This window comes from Erigeron canadensis, chromosome 2 (genome assembly GCF_010389155.1).
Source record: "Erigeron canadensis isolate Cc75 chromosome 2, C_canadensis_v1, whole genome shotgun sequence".
Classification (NCBI taxonomy): domain Eukaryota; kingdom Viridiplantae; phylum Streptophyta; class Magnoliopsida; order Asterales; family Asteraceae; genus Erigeron; species Erigeron canadensis.
In genome coordinates, this window is record NC_057762.1 from 45,431,880 (window position 1) to 45,451,524 (window position 19,645).

The 19,645-nt window shown below is 30.5% G+C and overlaps 1 long non-coding RNA gene and 1 other non-coding gene across 3 annotated transcripts; both read right to left on the minus strand.

Moving 5' to 3' along the window:
- Nucleotides 1-8,957: 8,957 nt before the first annotated feature.
- Nucleotides 8,958-12,814, minus strand: LOC122586303. Of its 2 annotated transcripts, none has more exons than XR_006321948.1 (5): nucleotides 12,712-12,814; nucleotides 11,783-11,844; nucleotides 10,809-11,012; nucleotides 9,278-9,366; nucleotides 8,958-9,131 (listed from the first exon to the last, which is right to left on the minus strand). It is a non-coding gene; the product is annotated as an uncharacterized LOC122586303 (long non-coding RNA). The 2 variants fall into 2 exon arrangements; XR_006321949.1 differs by lacking the exon at nucleotides 12,712-12,814 and adding an exon at nucleotides 11,930-11,951.
- A 6,275-nt stretch (nucleotides 12,815-19,089) lies between these two features.
- Nucleotides 19,090-19,162, minus strand: TRNAK-CUU. Its single transcript has one exon. It is a non-coding gene; the product is annotated as a tRNA-Lys (tRNA).
- Between the last annotated feature and the right edge of the window lie 483 nt (nucleotides 19,163-19,645).

Here is a 19,645-nt window from a genome sequence, read left to right on the forward strand (position 1 = left end):
TTTATGACTAGATCTAGTGTTACTTACAAATTATAACTTTTTCTTATTTTTGTGGGTTTGTTACCTTTACACGGTAAGACCCGATCGGAAAATGACAATTTTTTTATTTGTACTATTTATCAACATAAACATAAGTATGTTTATGATTACATACATATACAATAGATTCCAACATTTCAAACTCAATTGGAAATTAGCAAACAACTCCAATGGGCTGCTATGAGACTCATATTTGACCCATCAAAACACATCAGTTTTAAGTGAGTCTTATTTATTTTGAAAGGCTTAATCACTTGTTAACATTACCTATTTTAAGATTTTACCGAAACAATATACACAAGAAGTTATAGCCACTTCAAAACCGCAAAAATTGTATTTCTTTAAGACCAGATCTGCTCTTACTTACTAATTATAACTTTTTCTTATTTTTAGGGGTTTGTTGTCTTGACACGGTAAGACCCGATCAGAAAATGACAATATTGTTATTTGCACTCTTTATCAACATAGATATAAGTATGTTTATGATTACATACGTATACAATAGATTTAGGCATTTTAAACTCAACCGAAAATTTAGCAAAACACTTCAATGGGCTGTTTTGGGACTCATATTTGACCCACCATAACACACCGTTTTAAGAGAGTCTTATTTCTTTTGAAAGTCTTAATCACGTGTTAACATTACCTATTTTTAGATTTTACCGAAACAATATACACAAGAAGTTATTTTCACTTAAAAACCGCAAAAATACATTTTTTAAAAACCAGATCTTGTCTTACTTACTAATTATAACATTTTCTTATATCTGGGGTTTTGTTGCTAATCTTCTATCTTTAAGATCATTAGTTCATTACAATCATGACATTTAAAATTTGCTACATGTAACAAGAACAACTAGTAAGGTTCAGCACTTCGACTTTATACATTATATATATACAGTACTTTATGCTAAGTTGGGTGTTATCTTCCTATTCTACTAAAGGAAGAAACTTAGTGACATAAGAAAAGTCATTGGGGTTTGTTTGGTTATAAAAAGAAGACATTCACCTTATGATCGGATGAACCAACATGAGTCGTTTTTAATGTTTAACTAATGAAGTTGGGGAATACTAGGCAACCATATACTTAACTTTGTTATTTCAAGTGAGTCTAAATTGAAGTTTGTTATTAAAAGAGCAACCTCTAAATATTAAATGGATATTTAGGTTTACGTCGCGCTCATATGAAGTCAAGGGTCATAGATTTCAATTTATCAATCTGGTTCTTATTGTTTTATCTTGTTTAACTACTATCATTGCAAAAAGAGGGAGATTCGTCCAAGCAAATTTGCTTACTTGTTTTATTAGTCTAGTTATTACATGCATTTTTATTTTCATAGTTTAATTAATTCTAAAAATCCTTCTCTTTTTAATTTAACAAGGTGCATAGCATTTTCATTTTAAATTGCATAAGATCTTAAATAAATTGCTTCCTCGTTCGACACTCGACTCATATTAGCCATATATTTTGTATTTCGTCAATTATTGACTTTCCATCATTTCATTTCCACCCCCTTTATCATTGACCGTGGCATGTTGACTTCTTAACGACGTCATCTGGGCCCTGCGTCATATACCATGATATATCTTTTGTACATGATGTGTAAAGGTTAGTTGTTATTTGTTTATGTACGTGTAAAAGTTTAATAAAAACTCGAGAACCAAAATTTTAGTGTCTAAGAAAATAAAAATTAGAACTTTAACGGAGTGTAAAAGTCAAAATATGAAAATTTTAATGGCTAAAAATGAAAAAAAAAAAAAAGACGAAACTCGAAAATTGAAAGCAGAAGAAAGATAATAACTTTATGAAGTAAAATAATAATAAAGAAAATTCAAAAGGTATTAATAATCAAAAGTTAAAATATAAAAATTTCAAAAATTTTTTTTAATAAATGTTATATTTTAACCATATAAACTTATACTAGGCATATTTTTTAGTATATATTATGTAAAGGAAATTTTTTTTTCCACTTTGATCATACCTCACCACATGAACTGAGAGAGATCTATATCCAAAACAAAAGACACATTATTTAAGGGTTTTCATATCTGTAAATAAATGCAGAAATGTATATCCAAAACAAAAGACACATTATTTAAAGGTTTTTCATATCTGTAAATAAATGCATTTCAATAATAATTACACAGAGTAACATAGGATAGAGATTCTTTTAGATTTAAAATCAAAAGTTAAGATTCAGAAATTAAATTTGAATATTGACCATTTGATTTTAATTTAATATTTGAAATTCTTTCAACTTTACTTATTTTAACTTTACTAAAAAGCATAAGTGTAAAGTTTGAAACTTTTATAGTGAAAATGAATATAATAAAAAGTATACTATTCTTTACTAAAAAGTATTATAGTTTAGTGCTAAAAGTATAAAAATTGAAACTTATGTGGTGAAAATAAAAAGAATAAAAAGCTAAAAGTGTAAAGATTGAAACTTTTGTAGTGAAGATAAAAAGAATAGAAAATATACTATTCTTTATTATAAAGTATTATAATTTAATGTTAAAAGTGTAAAGATTGAAGCTTATGTAGTGAAAATAAAAAAAATAAAAGAATAAAAAGTATACTATTATTTACTAAAAAGTATTATAGTTTAGTGTTAAAAGTGTAAAGATTGAAACTTATGTGGTGAATATAAAAAGAATAAAAAGTATACTATTCTTTATACGTTGATTATGCAAGGATTAGGATGATTGTATTGTACCAGCATCATATGACTCATACGTGGTGAGTTGATAGATATTCAATTGTGGTACCGGGGCTAGGATTCCCTCCATTACCCTTATTTTTAAGATAAAAACTTAAAACTTACAAAAAAACTTATAAACCCCAAAAATTCAAAAAGAGAGATGAGTATGGACAAACATTTAAAAACCAAAAAAGTGGAAAATTAAAAGATATAGGTGGGGACAAAAAAAAAAAACAAAACAAAAAGGTTATTGTAGTTTGCACGAAAAACAAAGTTTTGTTTTTAATATATATATATTAATTAATTATAACTTTAGAAGATAGTAACATACTAGAAATAAACATCCGCGCGTTGCCGCGGAGCTTTTATAGTAACATCGTGGACAATGATTTATTAAGCTTAAACACGTTGCCGCAGATTATATTACACACCTTGCGGCGAGACTCAAGTAGATTATCTTTTCAGATGACAATGTTTTGGTACAAATTTGATAAAGTCAACAAACATTTATTTGACATTGTAACAATAAAGCATTTTATTGATAGGCTAAAATGTAAAAGAAAAAAACTTTAGGGGGTTAAAAGGTACAGACGTAAAAGTTGATCGGCTAAACTGTAAAAGGAAAAAACTTTGGAGGTTAAAAAGTAAAGAAAAAACTTTAAGGAGTTAAAATGTAAAGTAGTAAAAGGTGATGAGCTTAAATTTGGGGGTTAAAAAGAAAAGAGAAAACTTTAAGGAGTTAAAATGTAAAGTAGTAAACGGTGATGAGCTTAAATGTAAAAGGTAAACTCTTTAGTGGGTTAAAAGGTAAAGAGTTCAAAGTTGTATGCATTTGTAGTTATATTATGTTTATAGAAACTTATAAAAAACTAATTGGTTTTTAGTATATATATAAATAAGGAGCTACAATGCTCCCGTTAGAGATAGTTTAAGTAACTAAAATTTGCAAATCATACGAGATTCAAAGGGGCCGGCCCCACGTTTTTGGAATTCTTCTAAAGATGGCGGGCTCAAATGAATTATTCCCATGTAATTATCGAAATAAAGTGACACATGAAATGATTACTTTTATTTCTTAGGCGTTAAGTTAAAAAAAATACCCGCAAAGGGAAAACGTTAAAAATATTTGTAGGTTGTTTTCATCCCGTGATGCACTGCTTATAATTAGTGCTTAAAAGCTAATTAAATGTTAATTTTGACAAACTATTTAGGAAAACTCATTTGTATTTGTTTGAAAACAAAAGAATGCATGAACGATAGTTATTTCATTGTTGTTTATTTAACTAAACAACTGAAAATCGTTTGTATATATATACATATATCTATATATATATTAAAACAATAAGAATTCTAGCCTTTTAAACCCTTTTTTCAATCTAAAGCTAATTTTAAATATTGCCACATAGGATTTTATCCTACGTGGCATCTCCATACATTTTTTACAATATATTTATTTTATAACCTTTATTTATTCTTAAAATAATCTATTTTATTTTATTAAATATAATACAATATATTAATCATAATTATATACACATAATAAAAAAATAATATCAAACTCATATTAAAAAAATAAAATAACGACCATGCATCTACTAAATTGGCATACATATTTGACAAAAATAATATTATTTATTAAAATATATACAACTTTAAAGACTATATCAAATTTTAGAAATTATTTGAATATATTATTAGATTATATATAACCAATCAATTTTGTTGTTTCTCTTTTTATTTTTTTCTTTTTGCCGAAACTTTAACTAAAGTTGGTTATTATTCTAATCATAAAACAAAGTCTATTATATAATAAAAAGCAAAAACTATAATGATTTTCTCTTATTTATTTATTGGGTTTTTTTTCCACTTATTCGTATTGTATTTATGTGTATTTCATATGACTAAATTTATGTGTATTTTATATGACTAAATTTTTGTCATGTTTGGTTTTTTACTTTGTAGATATTATTACGTTTGATGAATATATAACATGCTACATTATTACGCGATTTACGTTTGATTTGTTGTAGTGTTAATCTATAAGGTGAATACATTTTTACGCGATTTATGGCTACACAAATGGTGTTGTTGATGATATCAAAATATCTTAAGTTAAATGTTCTTAGAAGGGATGTGTAATCACTATAGTAGGTTAAGTGACTGTGCTATCGACATGTCCGAAAAAACAAAGGGTGACCAGAGTGATACATGAATTAACCATGAACTATAACATAATCAATTTTTACATAATAAACCTATAGAATAGCTATTTACTAATGTATAAAATAATCTTTTTAGCTAGCCGCGCATCGCGCGGGGTAAAATACCTAGTATGTATATATATATAGTATGGGGTTTGCTAAATATAGCCCTTAGGGCTGTGTTTAAGGTGCATAAATTGTTTGTACATGGAAGATACAAGTTTTTTTATGCACATTAAATACAACCCTTTTATGGAAGGTACAAGTCTTGCACTCTTCCCTTATTTGATAGTAGGATAAGTCTAAAAACTTAAATACAACCCTTAATATGGTATTTGTCTTTTGAGCTAAATACTGAATATAAATTTGATATTGAGGAAATCTTGTAAGCTTCCATTCATTTTCCTAATTTTCACCCTGTTTTAACTTTAAACTTCAATTCTCGACTTTCTTGGATTTCTTAGATGCCAAGGCTTAAATTCTAGAAATCGCATATGATGTATATGTATTTTAGGATTTTGTAAATGTTAGGATCCCGAGATGTATATATATTTAGGTGGTGTAGAAAATTTGAAAGATGCATGGATTTCGGGTGTGGGGAAATTATCAACTTCATGAGTGGTCATGAGTATCATCTTTCCTAGCTTATCATTTATTTGAATATTGAGACATATAATCGATGTTTGGAGGATTCATGATTGCTTACCGACTCGATGCAATTTATGGCTAAGCGGTATCCATAGCACATCTATCATTGCCCTGTATGTTGTAATGGTATTGAGACGTTTACTTTCTGCTTGATTGTTGGATTGCTATAAAAGTTTGGAGTTCCATTAATAAATGGCTTGATATTCAAATTCCCGCCCATCTCGACTTCATGGAGATTATTCAGTTCGTGGACAACAACTACAATGATAAGTATTACAAGCTGATCATTTATGCTACTTGGTGGGAATTGTGCAGATTTCAGAATGATGCCATTTTTAATCCATCCAAGAAACGTGACATAGTTTTGTTCAATTCTATTGTTACCTTCTCTTATTTGTGGTTTTCTAATAGATTCAAGAAACATAGGATTCCATGGGAAGAATGGTTGGAGAACCCTTTTTTGTTTTCAAACGTAGGAGTGTTATAGCTAGCTGATCATGCAGATAGGAGAAGTTGTATTGTTAACACTTTATTTGTATATGTATTTGTACTTTTAACTTCTAGCATCTTGCTAATTGTCTATTTAATATAAAATTGTCGTTCAAAAAAATTATTTGAATATTTTGTATTCTACTTACTTTTCTCAAATACTCCGTATGCATTAAATTTTATTTTCCATAATCCCTCAATATATCAAACAACATTTTTTCTGTAATTGCTTTCAACAAGTAATCGTTTTCTTCTTGAAGTTATTCTCTCTTTTATCAACATTCATTTATATGTTCACATGGCTTGTTCAAAGCTATCAACCATAGAAGGAAATATCTAAGTCTAAATGGAACGAAATATTTGTTGAAAATTATGGTTGGTGAGTGACTTGAAATCGGCTACGATAAATAATAGCAATAATAATGTAATCTTCATTTTTGTACTTTTGACTTTTTTGATTGTACATATTACTATCTCACAATGATGAAACAAACACTTTTGATGACTTAATGAATTAAATATTTTTTGTTTAAGTCACGACTTAATTTGATAAGTCGAAAACAAACGCCACCTAAATCTATGTACATCAAAATGATTTTTCAAATATGAGATATGGAAAAAAATCATTAGTGGGCAATAAAAGAAAAAGACATGTAGTGCCGCAAGAAGGGGGGTTAACACACATTTGATTTCTCGGGCATTATTGGCTAAAGACTAGAGCTGGTAGGCTTGTAATAAGAACCAAGCCTAGGAAATATTATGCACACTCGTACTTTTGACATTGAGCTGGTAGGCTTGTAATAAGAACCAAGCAATCATAACCTAGACTTAAATTTGTGGGAGAGAGCTGCCTAAAGTGAATGAAAATAATGTGACAGTACTAAAGATGTTTGCTTTTTGTAAAGTTTGGTTACTTTCCCCCAAAGCTCTTTTTTCCCCTCTATTAACATATCCAAGTGGTCACACCCATTTACATTAGGCCCTTTATGACTTTATGTTATACTAATACTTTGTTTTCCCTCCAGACTCACTCAGCCCATGATTTGTCATATATGTGTATGTATTACATCCATGCAACCCTAGCTTATATAATGATTCTTATTTTTATTTTCTTTTCATATAATGTATATTGGTTATCAAATATTACAAACAGAGATAATACCATGTTAAAACTTTTGTTTTTTAAAATTAAACCAACTCAAATGTACTTTTAACTAGCACTTGAATTAGATTGGTAAGGCAAGAAAAACGACCTCAAACTCATTGTGTAAACATACATTGTGGATAAAGTTAGACTTTGAGCATGTTCGATTGGCGTTACTTGTTAGCATAGAAAGTTAAAGGACCTAAATCTAGTGTCTATAAAATGTTATGTTTTCATAATAAAAAATCTATCTGATCAAGCCACTCGGAAAATCCTTCTAAGTTCTAACCCTCGCACCAAATATTAATCATACATTAATCATACATATCGGTTATTGCAATATTGCATTATTAAAACCTTTGTATGTGACTATGGCCCTGTTTTTTTTTTTACTTAATAAACTTAATAGTTAAGAACTTAATGATTCAGTCAAATTTTATATTTCTTTTTTGACATAATAAACAAAAATAACCGTCAATTACCTTTATTTTACTTAATACATACAGACATTCTTTATGCATTCAGCCACTTAATAGACTCAGCACTTAATGACTAGAAAAAAAAACGGGCCCTATGTGTCTTATACTCTTATATGAAACTAATTAGAATAGAAAAATGGTAGTGGACTAGTGGGCTTGGGCTAGAATCTAGGTCTTTGAAAAAGGCTGGGAGTGGGTTGATGTGGAAAGCAAAGTATTAAGCGGCCCGCCTCGTCGATTCTCTTGTGGCCAAGCAGCATATGTTTTGTTTCTAATATAATTTCGCATGTATAAAGCTAAACTATTAGTGTATTTCATGATTTTCAATGATATATCGTAAAGTATTATTTAAGGTTCAAATAGTTTAAAGTTTACATTTTGGAGTATGCTTAAAACTTAAAAGTGATGCACAATTTTAGTGGTATACCACCAATATGTATAATATGATTGTACTATACAACATCATAAAACATATTTGGTGGTGTATGGTTAAAAATTAGTGGTATATACTACATAGATCATCACCCCTTACAATTTTAGATATAGATATAGATTTAGTTTTATAATGTTTAGATTAGATTTAAGGAAAACTAAATGAAGTCCTTAGAATTTCATTTAACGTATATAAAAAAGTTATATGGTAGTAGTAACTATTTATTACATCTGAATGAAAGCTCTTAAAAGCTTGGTTTAGTAAACCCTAGAATTAAGTAATCTAAGTCTTACAACTTTAGGTACGTTAGACTGTCAAAATCTCCGCATATAATTAGTTAACATGTAATTAGCTATATATTAACATTTTCGAACAAGTATTATATTCATATGAACACCATTACATTTTATTAACATGTTTTTTTTGCTATATAAGTAATCAAGTTTGTTATAATACGTTAGTTATTTTTTTTTTTTTGTTACTTTTCATTTTATTGTACTCTAGCTATGAAAAGTTTTTAGACTGTAGACATATTTCGGACATTAAGATACTTTAGATATCTTTTTGGTTAGTATTAGTTCAATTATATTATTAAACTAGGTGAAACCCGTGCGTTGCACCGGTCTGTTTTGTTTTCTATGTGATTAATCGTCAATGACATGTAATAAAAATAATGTTATAAAGAAAAACAGATAGTTATATATAATATAATCGATATACATATAGATACCATAAAATAATCGGTACAAAACATCGATTATGATCATATAATTCTAATCGAAAAAAGTATAGAAGAAAAACTAACATACTATTCACCAACAAAATAAAAAAGTTAAAAATGGCACACTCGACAATAAACATACATTATGAACTAACTATATACACAAGGAGATTTTACAAAACCAAGTCTATAGAATCCGAAACCCATTATAATTATGAGATTATGACAAAATACCAAATCCCACTCAGAACTTTGAAGGGTCATTTAGTTTGTAGCTGCAAAAAATAGTTATGATGGCAAGACTGTAACTTTGTAACCCGAAATAAGTAAAGATGCACAGAGTTATCAACGACAAGAAAGAAATTAGAACACATTCAAGCACACATACATATACCAAATGGTAAAGACACCAATAACTTACTTGTGATAGAAATAAATGGAATAGGTGCACAATGTCGAAGATATCTATATCCTTTCCAACCACCATGGGAGGTCTAATCTTGACCAGTCCTGTTGCAAATAAGAAGATGACGATATAAAGAATAAGAAAACATAAGTTAAAAGGGCAGATTAGGCAACAGGTGAAAAAAGGTTCAAGCTAAACAACTTGGCCCACAAATACTTTTCTAAGTATGTAAAAAATATATTTGGATAACTAAATGAACTTTCAAGTTATCAAATCTGACCTGGAGTTACATGGTATATATAAATGTAATCTAAAACATAAAACAATTTGATAGAATAGTTCCAATAAGTTGATGAATATTTGAAGACCATTGATAAAGTATGGCAAGATTAGATGATATATATCCCCACATGTTGGCAAATTTCACACATGATATCACCCTTAGCATTGCACCATGCCATCTTTGAACACATGTACGATGAGCATCCAGAAAGGTAAAACTGGATATAAACCTTACAAATGGATAATGCAAGCAAACTATTCATACATAACACGCATGGAAGTGGAACAACCTTAGATGACTACATGGGTGGGTCGGGTAACAATCAAAATAGGAAATTACTAATTAGTACAGATGTTGAAATTTGTCATATTTAGCAAGTCTGACTCGAAAAAAGCTTTCAACAAAAAACTTATAAAATATATATCTATTGTGCCAACAGGGAAACAAATGGATTGAGCAAGTTGAGAGCCAGCAGAGTTTTCTTTCAATACATACACTTCCTAATCATTTTCTTCATGGAGTTAAATAATCATCGAATTATATATTTTAATCTGATTATAATTTGACCAATAGAAGATATAACTAACCTGAATTAGCCAACTTTTGATTAAATGATTATAATGGTCGTATCCATCAAAGGGCCTTCTATTTACAAAGTGATACAATATTCAAAATAATTTTGTTGCTCCTATCTATCAAACTGTGATATTTTTCAACCTATAATAAGTTAGGCCTTCAAATTTCGAAATTTAGGTTGAACCTGGATCTTATGGTTTTTTAATTTATACTATTCGGGATTAAAACTAAGCATCAATACAGGTAATACGATAGGGATCCCTACTTGGGCTACCCGATGAAAGTCGATGTTCGCAACCTAACTGGGGTTTCCGTGGCCATTTCCTAGAGTTTTTCCAGTTCATTCCAAGATGTTTATCCAGCGAGATTTGAACTCGGGTCTATTTTGAGATCTTTTGGATGACTTAAATCGCTTAAAAAAACAAAAAGGCCTAAGCATCTAAAGTTTATCTACTTCATTTTAACCCATATAAAACATGAGCTACAACCTTGGTAGTTAGTATTCTCAATGTACTGTACACACTTTTGTGAGAGCCTAAGTCTTGAACTATTTAGAAAAGCCGAAGCCAAGTCAAACTCATATGCATAGTTAGAATGAAAATATCACATCTTTGTAGAAAATAAAAATATCACAATACTCAATACCGTCATAAAGTAAGACGTTCTTGATTTCTCTTATACACTTACAGACACATTATCTTCCATTTTCGAATCACGATTCTTTGTATTCATAGCCAAATGTTTCTCGTCAACACTTGCAGCATTCATATCTTGTATTGTAGATGTAGATTCCCCTGAAAGCTTAGAATCTTTAACTCTACCATCCATTTGCTTTTTGAGGTTTTAACATACTTTTTCACCATAAAAAACTCGGATCTAATGAATACGCACCTGCACACCATATATACAACCCGAATGCATCAACTCATCAAATCAGCCGATTCTACATTTTATGATCAAACTTACAAACACATATTAAAAGACACTTTTAAACCCCTTTTTGTTGACTTGTAGCTACTACAAAAAAACTCATATGTGGCCTTTATTGCAGCCTAAGTTGAACCTTACAAACTCCTTTATTGCTGTTACATATACTCAAAACAAAGACCTAACATGTTTTTCAGGAAAAAAAAAACAAAATATTTGATTCATAACACTTGCCAGATTCAGGATCATGTACAGTTTCAGGGAGGGAGCGCTTACCAAGTTTTATATACAAATACTAACGAATAACAAAAAGAAATCTCTATATATATATATAGCATCCAATGTTTTCTTAACTCATAATCTTGTGAGATGTATGTAACACAAACCAGCTAATATACTTAAATAGAGAATAAAAAGGTTAAAAAAAAACATACAGATTATAAAATATCTATCTTTTATAGATCAATGTAGTCATCAAATGCAGTTAACTATTCTAGACTAAACAACATCATTATAGTTCAATGTAACTTCGTTATCATATTAGGCACCATACTTCTTTTAGAAGTATCTAATAAGAAACCCTGCTCAACCTTATCAAGTTGCCCCAAAAGATTACTCCAACTAATCATTTTGACCCTTTACCTTATCTGTTACAACCTTATGCCTATTATAACACTTTAGAAAGAAAAAGCTCCGAGCCTCCAATGAAAATAATCAAGAGACAAAATGAATACCTTATCCTTTCCCATATAAAGAACTATGTTCCGTGATGGAATCCGCTTAATAAAGATATCTCCTGAAACAGTTTTAAAGAATAAAGCATATAGGTTACTAATTAGAAACTTCGAATCTGGTGGATAAAAAACACAAAAACCACATACATCGATCCTGCAGAAAATCTTTATATATATAAATCACACAAAAACTGATTTAATCAAATAAATCACATAAATGTACATCCTATATGTGAGCTAGAGAATAAGTTGATGATCAATGTGTCATTGATGGCTCATCTTGTTCTTAATTATAAATGCATTGTTCCTAGTAAGCTGGGAAAAAAAACCAAGCTCGTGAAGTTGTGATTCATCATCTAAAAATAACTACTGCAATGAATAATAACCACTTTTCATATTTAAATAACCTAGTCACATAATAAAATCATTTATATTTTTGCATCCCATGTATAAGCAACCCAACACAACTCTTACCATTCCTCTTGGGTCAAATTGACGACAAAGTATATGATATTTACTTTCTGATCGCATATGTGTATCTCGATAATTTTAGTTAACACTCAACTAATGCTCAAATTGATCTTTTATCTCTTACCATTCCTTCTATAAGTTAATCCAAAAACTCTTACCATCCTGACAAATAATCAAATTATACCATATGTAATGACTTACAGATCAATACCATTTATTGTATTGTACACTAAAATCTACCCATACTTTTAATTTTACTTTTAAAATCAGATCATATTGTGTTGTATAGATCAATACCATTTATTTAAAAAGTTGCCTCTGTACGTAATATTTGGTAACTGAATTTGCTCATGCCATTAGACAATATCTAATAATGGACGTTATTCCTTTTATACACTACTTTAGGCCAAAAAAGTGTAGGATAGCATATGGAAGAAACAGATACAGCAAGAATATACCTTTACAGAACCGCATCTAGCTGTAATGTAGGTAGCATGCTCGGGCATTAGATATGTCACGGCTGCAAGCTCCTGAAAGATAGTGAATACTCCAGGACTCGGAAATTGCAAATTAAATATGAAAAAAATTATGGAACGCTATTTATCTAAATAACTTGTTGGAAAACTGTTCATACCGAGTTGATATTAAAGGCCCTCTTGAAAGCCACAATGGTTTGACTTGGGAGTGTAATCCAGGCAGTTATTAGCCATGGTTGCAAAGACGGGAGTATAATCCGGGCAGTTGGCAGCAAATAGAGTGCATAATTTAGCGCCGGGCAACCACAGAAAACTGCTAGAAATCCTAATTCATATACACCAAAGAAGATTGGTTAGTCAAACGGGTCGTCTAATATAACAGTAATTTCTACAAGTAGCCGGCTGCAAGATCCATTAGCTTGTAGACGGTTATCACCTGTTATAATATCACGTATAGTACTAAAACCTTGTAACCTGTCATTTGAATCAATGTCATATCTATTTAATTTTTAAGAGTTGAGTTACCTCATGTGTTTATCAAACAATATGTATTGGAAATTTCATGTGCTTATGAAAAACCTTTATTTTTGATATTCCAACAAATATAACCTCAACGACTAAGATCACCTGTTTCTTGTTAAGGGGTGCTAAGTAATTGAACCATCTAAAAAGAGTGCTAAAGACCAATTGAACCTTTTAGTAGCTCTTCTACTACAAAACTGCCACCCACTCATATACTATGATTTGGTGCCAAAATAGGGTCAAAATGCAATTATAGAAAAAGGCACCGTATTTCGGTGTTAACAAACGTTCCAACCCAACTGGTCAGACCCGTTACCCAAATTGACAGCCGTTCCAACCCAACTGGCCAGACCCGTTACCCAAATTGACAGCCGTTCCAACCCAACTATAAATGACCTAAGTCAACTTAACCCATTTAGACATGTTACGCAACCCAAACCAATATTCAATTATAGTCATAATATGACCCATCTTCTTTTCCATTACCTTGAGAATAATATTTATTACTTTTTGTCAATTCTCGCATATGTAACATACCAGCCATCCTAATCAAGCAATTGTAAAGATGGTCCATGAATTGTTTAAAACACTATTGAAGATAAGTAAAATAATGAGTTATACAAAAGTTAACATCTTATTTGTTTAGAAAACAATATCTAAACAACCGTATAAATAATCAAGAGATGAAATGAATACCTTATCCTTTCCCATATAAAGAACTATGTTCCGTGATGGAATCCGCTTAATATAGATATCTCCTGAAACAGTTTTAAAGAATAAAGCATATAGGTTACTAATTCGAAACTTCGAATCTGGTGGATAAAAAACAGAAAAACCACATACATCGATCCTGCAAAAAATCTTTATATATATAAATCACACAAAAACTGATTTAATCAAATAAATCACATAAATGTACATGCTTTGATGGCGTATGTGCTCACTGACTTTAATCAAGACCATATGCGCACAATAAACTTTGGTATTCGTAAATATCTCTGATTTATATATCGAAAACATTAAAAAAAAGTGATTAAACAGGTTAGGGATCGAAAATTGTTACCTGGGATGATACCCGATTTCGCTGCGCGTGTTAGCCAGGAAAAAAAAAAGTTAATGTTCAAATGGATTAAACCGTTTTACGGCTGAAAATAACGCTGCATCATATAACCTTATCTCTGATTTATATATCGAAAACATTCAAAAAAAAGATTGATTAAACAGTCAAAGGATCGAAAATTGTTACCTGGAATGATATCTGATTTCGAATGTGTTAGCCGGAATAAAAAAAACTCACGGTTGTGTTGATATAATATACATATAGTCATTTAAAAAAAACCCTAAATCTTAGGGATTTAGGGATCAGAGGTTATCTGATAGAAATTAGGAAGAAATATAAGGAGTAAAGATTTGAAGGAAACAAATTAAAAATAGGAATAGAGTTGATGGGTTGGGATCTACATTTTTTTTTTAAAAAAAAATCAAGTGAGTGAGCGTTTATTATTAGTGGGTTTGACAATTATAAACAAAACTTCCCGAGGTTCAACTGGTAAACACGCTCGGCTTTTAAGAGTCGAACCGCGGGTTCGAAACCCAGGAGCCTTACTTTTTTATTAATAAAGGGTATATTTATAGCTTACATGCTTATGTGGACCCTACACATCAGCCGTAAAACGCTGATGTGGCTGCTGACATGACGTTCGAATCGCTCTGGGTAATGCCACATCAGAAAATGCTGACATGGCGGGCTCAGAGAGCGCTACCCGAGCGCTTTCTGATAGCCTTTTATATATATAGATAGATACTTAAAAAGTTAAGATTTAATCTCCTAACATCTAAAATACTGGATAGATTTTAATAGATCCTAAAAAGACTACATAATGAATGGGTTCATTAGTTTTGATACTCAATATGCATGTCACTACGATTTTATGTTATCTTTGTATGCAAATGCTATAGCAAGTTAGCAACTATCACCAATTTTTTGTTAATGAACCTTGATCAAAAAGGAAAATGGATGTGTTGCCAATGATATAGTTGGATTGGCTTTTGCTTTATAATATTGATGATTGGATGCTTTGTTTGTATTTTATTTGTCTTTTTCATTAAGTGGGTCATGTGTAACTCTTTTATCCACCCACAAATAAAATCCACCACTTGTTGGTTTTATTGCTTTCGTTTCATGGATTCCAAAACATTAATTCAAAAGGCAATATTGTATAATTTCAAAGACAAATTATATCAATGTTTGATCAAATGTTACTAAATAAACGATGATATGTATTACATGAGATTGAATTGTTCTTATCAATTGTAATGTTTCACTAGCAACATAATTAACTAAACGAGTTTCATCCGATGATATTAGCCTTGTCATCATATCAAAATAAGTTAGTTGAGTTTGAGTTTTTTTACAACTTTTTTTTTTTTACTCTTAAGGTTTCCCAGGCTTTCACTTTTTAAAAATACTAGAAAAGATTCCTCTTTACAAGTAGACTCGTGACATCCATATACTACGTCGTAAAATGAGCCACGTCAAGAAAGCCCAAGTTATATGCATTCGCCGACAGGGTGCCCCACCGCAAGAGGGCCAAATGAAAAACTTAAGTCTACATGTAGGTGTGCCTGAACAAATAGGCCGACTGTTAAGCCCACCCTGGCTCAGTTTTTTTCTTCTCTAACTCTCCTTTTCCTGAGTGTTGCATATGTTGCTCCTCCGCTTCGGTAAGTATAAGTTCATCAATATGAACTGAAAACAGATTTTTTCACGTAAAATGAATATCACGACTTATATTACTGGAAATGATATCGGATTAATATTCTAGTTTGGTGCTTATTAAATCATTAAGTGTTGAATGCATTAAGTGGGTAAATTGTATAAATAATGGCTGTATGTATTAAGTAAAAAATAAGTAATTATTGACTATAATGTTTATTAAGTAAAAAAAACATGATATTTAACCGAATGCATTAAGTTTTTAATAATTAAGTTTATTAATTAAAAAGAAAAAGAAAGAAAGAGGCCGACTTTATTGTTGTATCTTGCAAACTTGCAACAGCTACCACTGCTTTGGGGTAATAATTTTCCATAGGAAGATTAACATGAACCGATTAGAAGGGATTTGTATGTTTGGGTTAAGTCATTTACGTAAAGAATTAAGTGGCTGAATGTATAAATAATGTATGTCTGGGTTAAGTCATTTATGTAACACCCCAAATATTTTAAATTATAAATATAATAATTTTATTATAGTTTTGCCTTTAAAATGATTTCCTAATATTTAAATTCAAGAATTGAGGTTGTTTTAGTTGGAACTTTAGTGGATAGCGGGTATAATACCCCTTATTATTTGGAAAGAAAACGTGGCTAGCAGGAGATGTGCCAACCCATTTTCTTTTGTGAGTCACCATTTTCATTACAACAACGTTATTCATCTTCATCCTTCATTTTCAATCTAATGTTTTTTTTTTTAAATCTCTTTGTCCATCTAAATCATTCAAGTTATTCTTGCAAATTGAAGGGAGGGTTGGAAGAGAAGTGTGTATGGGGCTGGAAATCAGAAGAAAGAAAGAAAGAAAAACTAGTTTTGTTCATATTTTCATCTAGTTAATAATTCTTGAAGTATGGTGTGATTAATTGTTCTTTGAGAAATTAAGTTTCTTAGAATTCAATTTATTTGGGGGTGTTTGGTTCAAGCATAAAGAAGAGAAAGAGAGAAAAGAGTTGAGTATATGATTGCATGTCATCATCTAGCTAATTTCCATCTCAAATGAAGGTTAAAGCAATAATGTGTGTTCTTGCGGTCACCATGGATTTGGTAGTTCATCATGGAGGTGAGTACTTTTATATATGACTATTCACATGTTGGTTCAATTACATAATGATGATAGAATCTATATGACATATTTAGATGATGGGATACAGACCATACGGGGTATGACAATGTGATTTTGATGTAAATGAAATGTTAGTTGTTTGAATGGATAGATTTATATATATTGTGTACTTGTGTAGAGTTGCAAGAATTGAGACCATGGTATCATGTTGGGTATTTAGATAAGTTGGTACAAGACCATAGGGATATGGCAATGTGATTTGATTATTGGTTAGTATGTTTTATTTGTTGATTGACTACATGGTTTCACATATTTTGTGTTGATATAAAGGTGTTTATGGACAAGATGATTATGTGGTAATATAGGTTCTATAACCACTCCTTATATATTGTTTGAATATGTGTATATTTGTGTATAAACGTACTCACTAAGCGAAAGCTTATTCTTTTAGTTGTTTACATTTTTATATGTTCTGGAAATTGAAAACAAGATTGTGTACTTTGAAGATTAAAGTTGAATTTGAAAATTGGAAAAGTTAGATAATTGCGATTAAATGGTATTAAAGCTAGAACCTGTAGTAGCCCCTTTGGACTAATGGCTCTTGGTACAATGGTTGTACATTATCAATGATGAGCTTGTATTTTCTGCAAATTATTTGGTCATATGGTCTTTTGAAGTATAAATCAATTTAGTGTAAAATTTCCATTTGAACTTTGGGTAAACGAGCCATTTACTTGTGTAAACTTGGTTTGTAGCAACGGATGTTATAATGACTTTTGGAAATGTTGTGTTATGTCTTTTAAGTTAAAATGAAGTTGTTTATCAGATGTACGAAACTCGATATTGAGAAAAAGGATTGAAAGTTAATTAAAGTTTAAAAGTACGAAGCTGCAGGAGGACAACCTTTGTTTCCAGAGACGGCCTTTGCGGGCGACTCTTGCAGAAACAAAAGTCATGCTCTTTCTGTAATTTTTACTAAGTTTTTGCCGAGGCTTCGTTTGATCTTTTCGGATCCTGAAACTCGCATAGTAGTCTATTTACATCATTTTAAGAATATTACAAGTGTCATTTCTTGATTTGAAACATTTTGATTTTTCGCGAAAAATTGGCCGTATTTTTCTAAGTATAAGACATAATTTTATTTTATTTTTGTATTTCAATATTTAAAGTCTAATTTGGATTGAGTCGTTTCAATTTACGTAAAGATTTAAGTGGCTAAATGTATTAAGTGGCTGAATGTATAAAAATGTTTGTATGTATTAAATAAAAAATAGGTAATTAATGAATAACGATTATTTTTATTTTTATAACCCCTTATAAAACATATTGACCCCTCCTATTTTAAGAAATTCAATACTTTTTTATACCCAAAATACCCTTATTGCTCAATCCTAATTTCCCTATACACCTAATTTATACTTCATACTATTTAATAAATAAACCATCTCTTTAAAATTTATGAAGAAATTATCTAAAATACCATTAATGATTAAATTACAATATCAGTCAATTATTCAAAATATCTTCATTAACATTTTACATCAATTATCTACACCATTCGACGCCGCCTCTATCACAAACAGTCGCCCCACCACCATACCGTTGCCGCCACAACCACGCCTCATTGCGCGGGTACTGTACTAGTATTAAGTGAATGCAATAAGTTTTTGATGTTTAAGTATATTAATTAAATAAAATTTAAGAAAAAAAAAAAAGAGGCCGACTTTATTGCTGTATCTTGCAAACTTGCAACAGCTAGCACTGTTTTGGGTGATGATTTTTTCGTAGGAAGATTGACATGAGAAACAACCGATTAGAAGGGCTTGTATGTTTGGGTTAAGTCATTTGCGTAAAGAATACTCAGCAATGCTGAGTCAGCATCATATTAGCTGGCAGTTAAAATATATGGGCTAATCAACTTATATTTTAAAGGCCTGCAAAAATGCATCGAACTGCTTAACAGAGTCAAAGGCCTAATACAATGAAAAGATAAAAATAAGTCGCCCACCGTGGGGCTCGAACCCACGACCACAAGGTTAAGAGCCTTGCGCTCTACCAACTGAGCTAGACGGGCTTCTTGTTACACTGAATTCCAAACAGAGTATATCCGTAAACATAAGTTTGTTGTAACTATTTATAGCTTATAGGACACAAGCAGGGATGGACCGATGGAGTATAAATCATTTATAAATGTGCATCGTAATCTGATCCCTTTCATACTGAGATATGTGTGGCATGTTTCGAATTGTTCATGAATTTGCCTTACAATTTGTACCTGTTGCCCAATGCTCACTAATCCACATATATATTACATCAATTGATGGCAGTTTGAAAAACATATATCATTTATGTATTATTACTGTAATATGTTATTTGCCATTCACACTCACTCATTCCATGACATGCCATTAATTCCATAGCCAAATTAGTGTACAAGTGACTCTCAATTTTTTAATATTGCTTTTGGTAAGACTCGAAATCAAGAGGATCTTGAGAAGTGGCGACAGGTGGTCATTGGAATATTACTCAGTGGTTTGGGTAGTGACAATGTACAAAC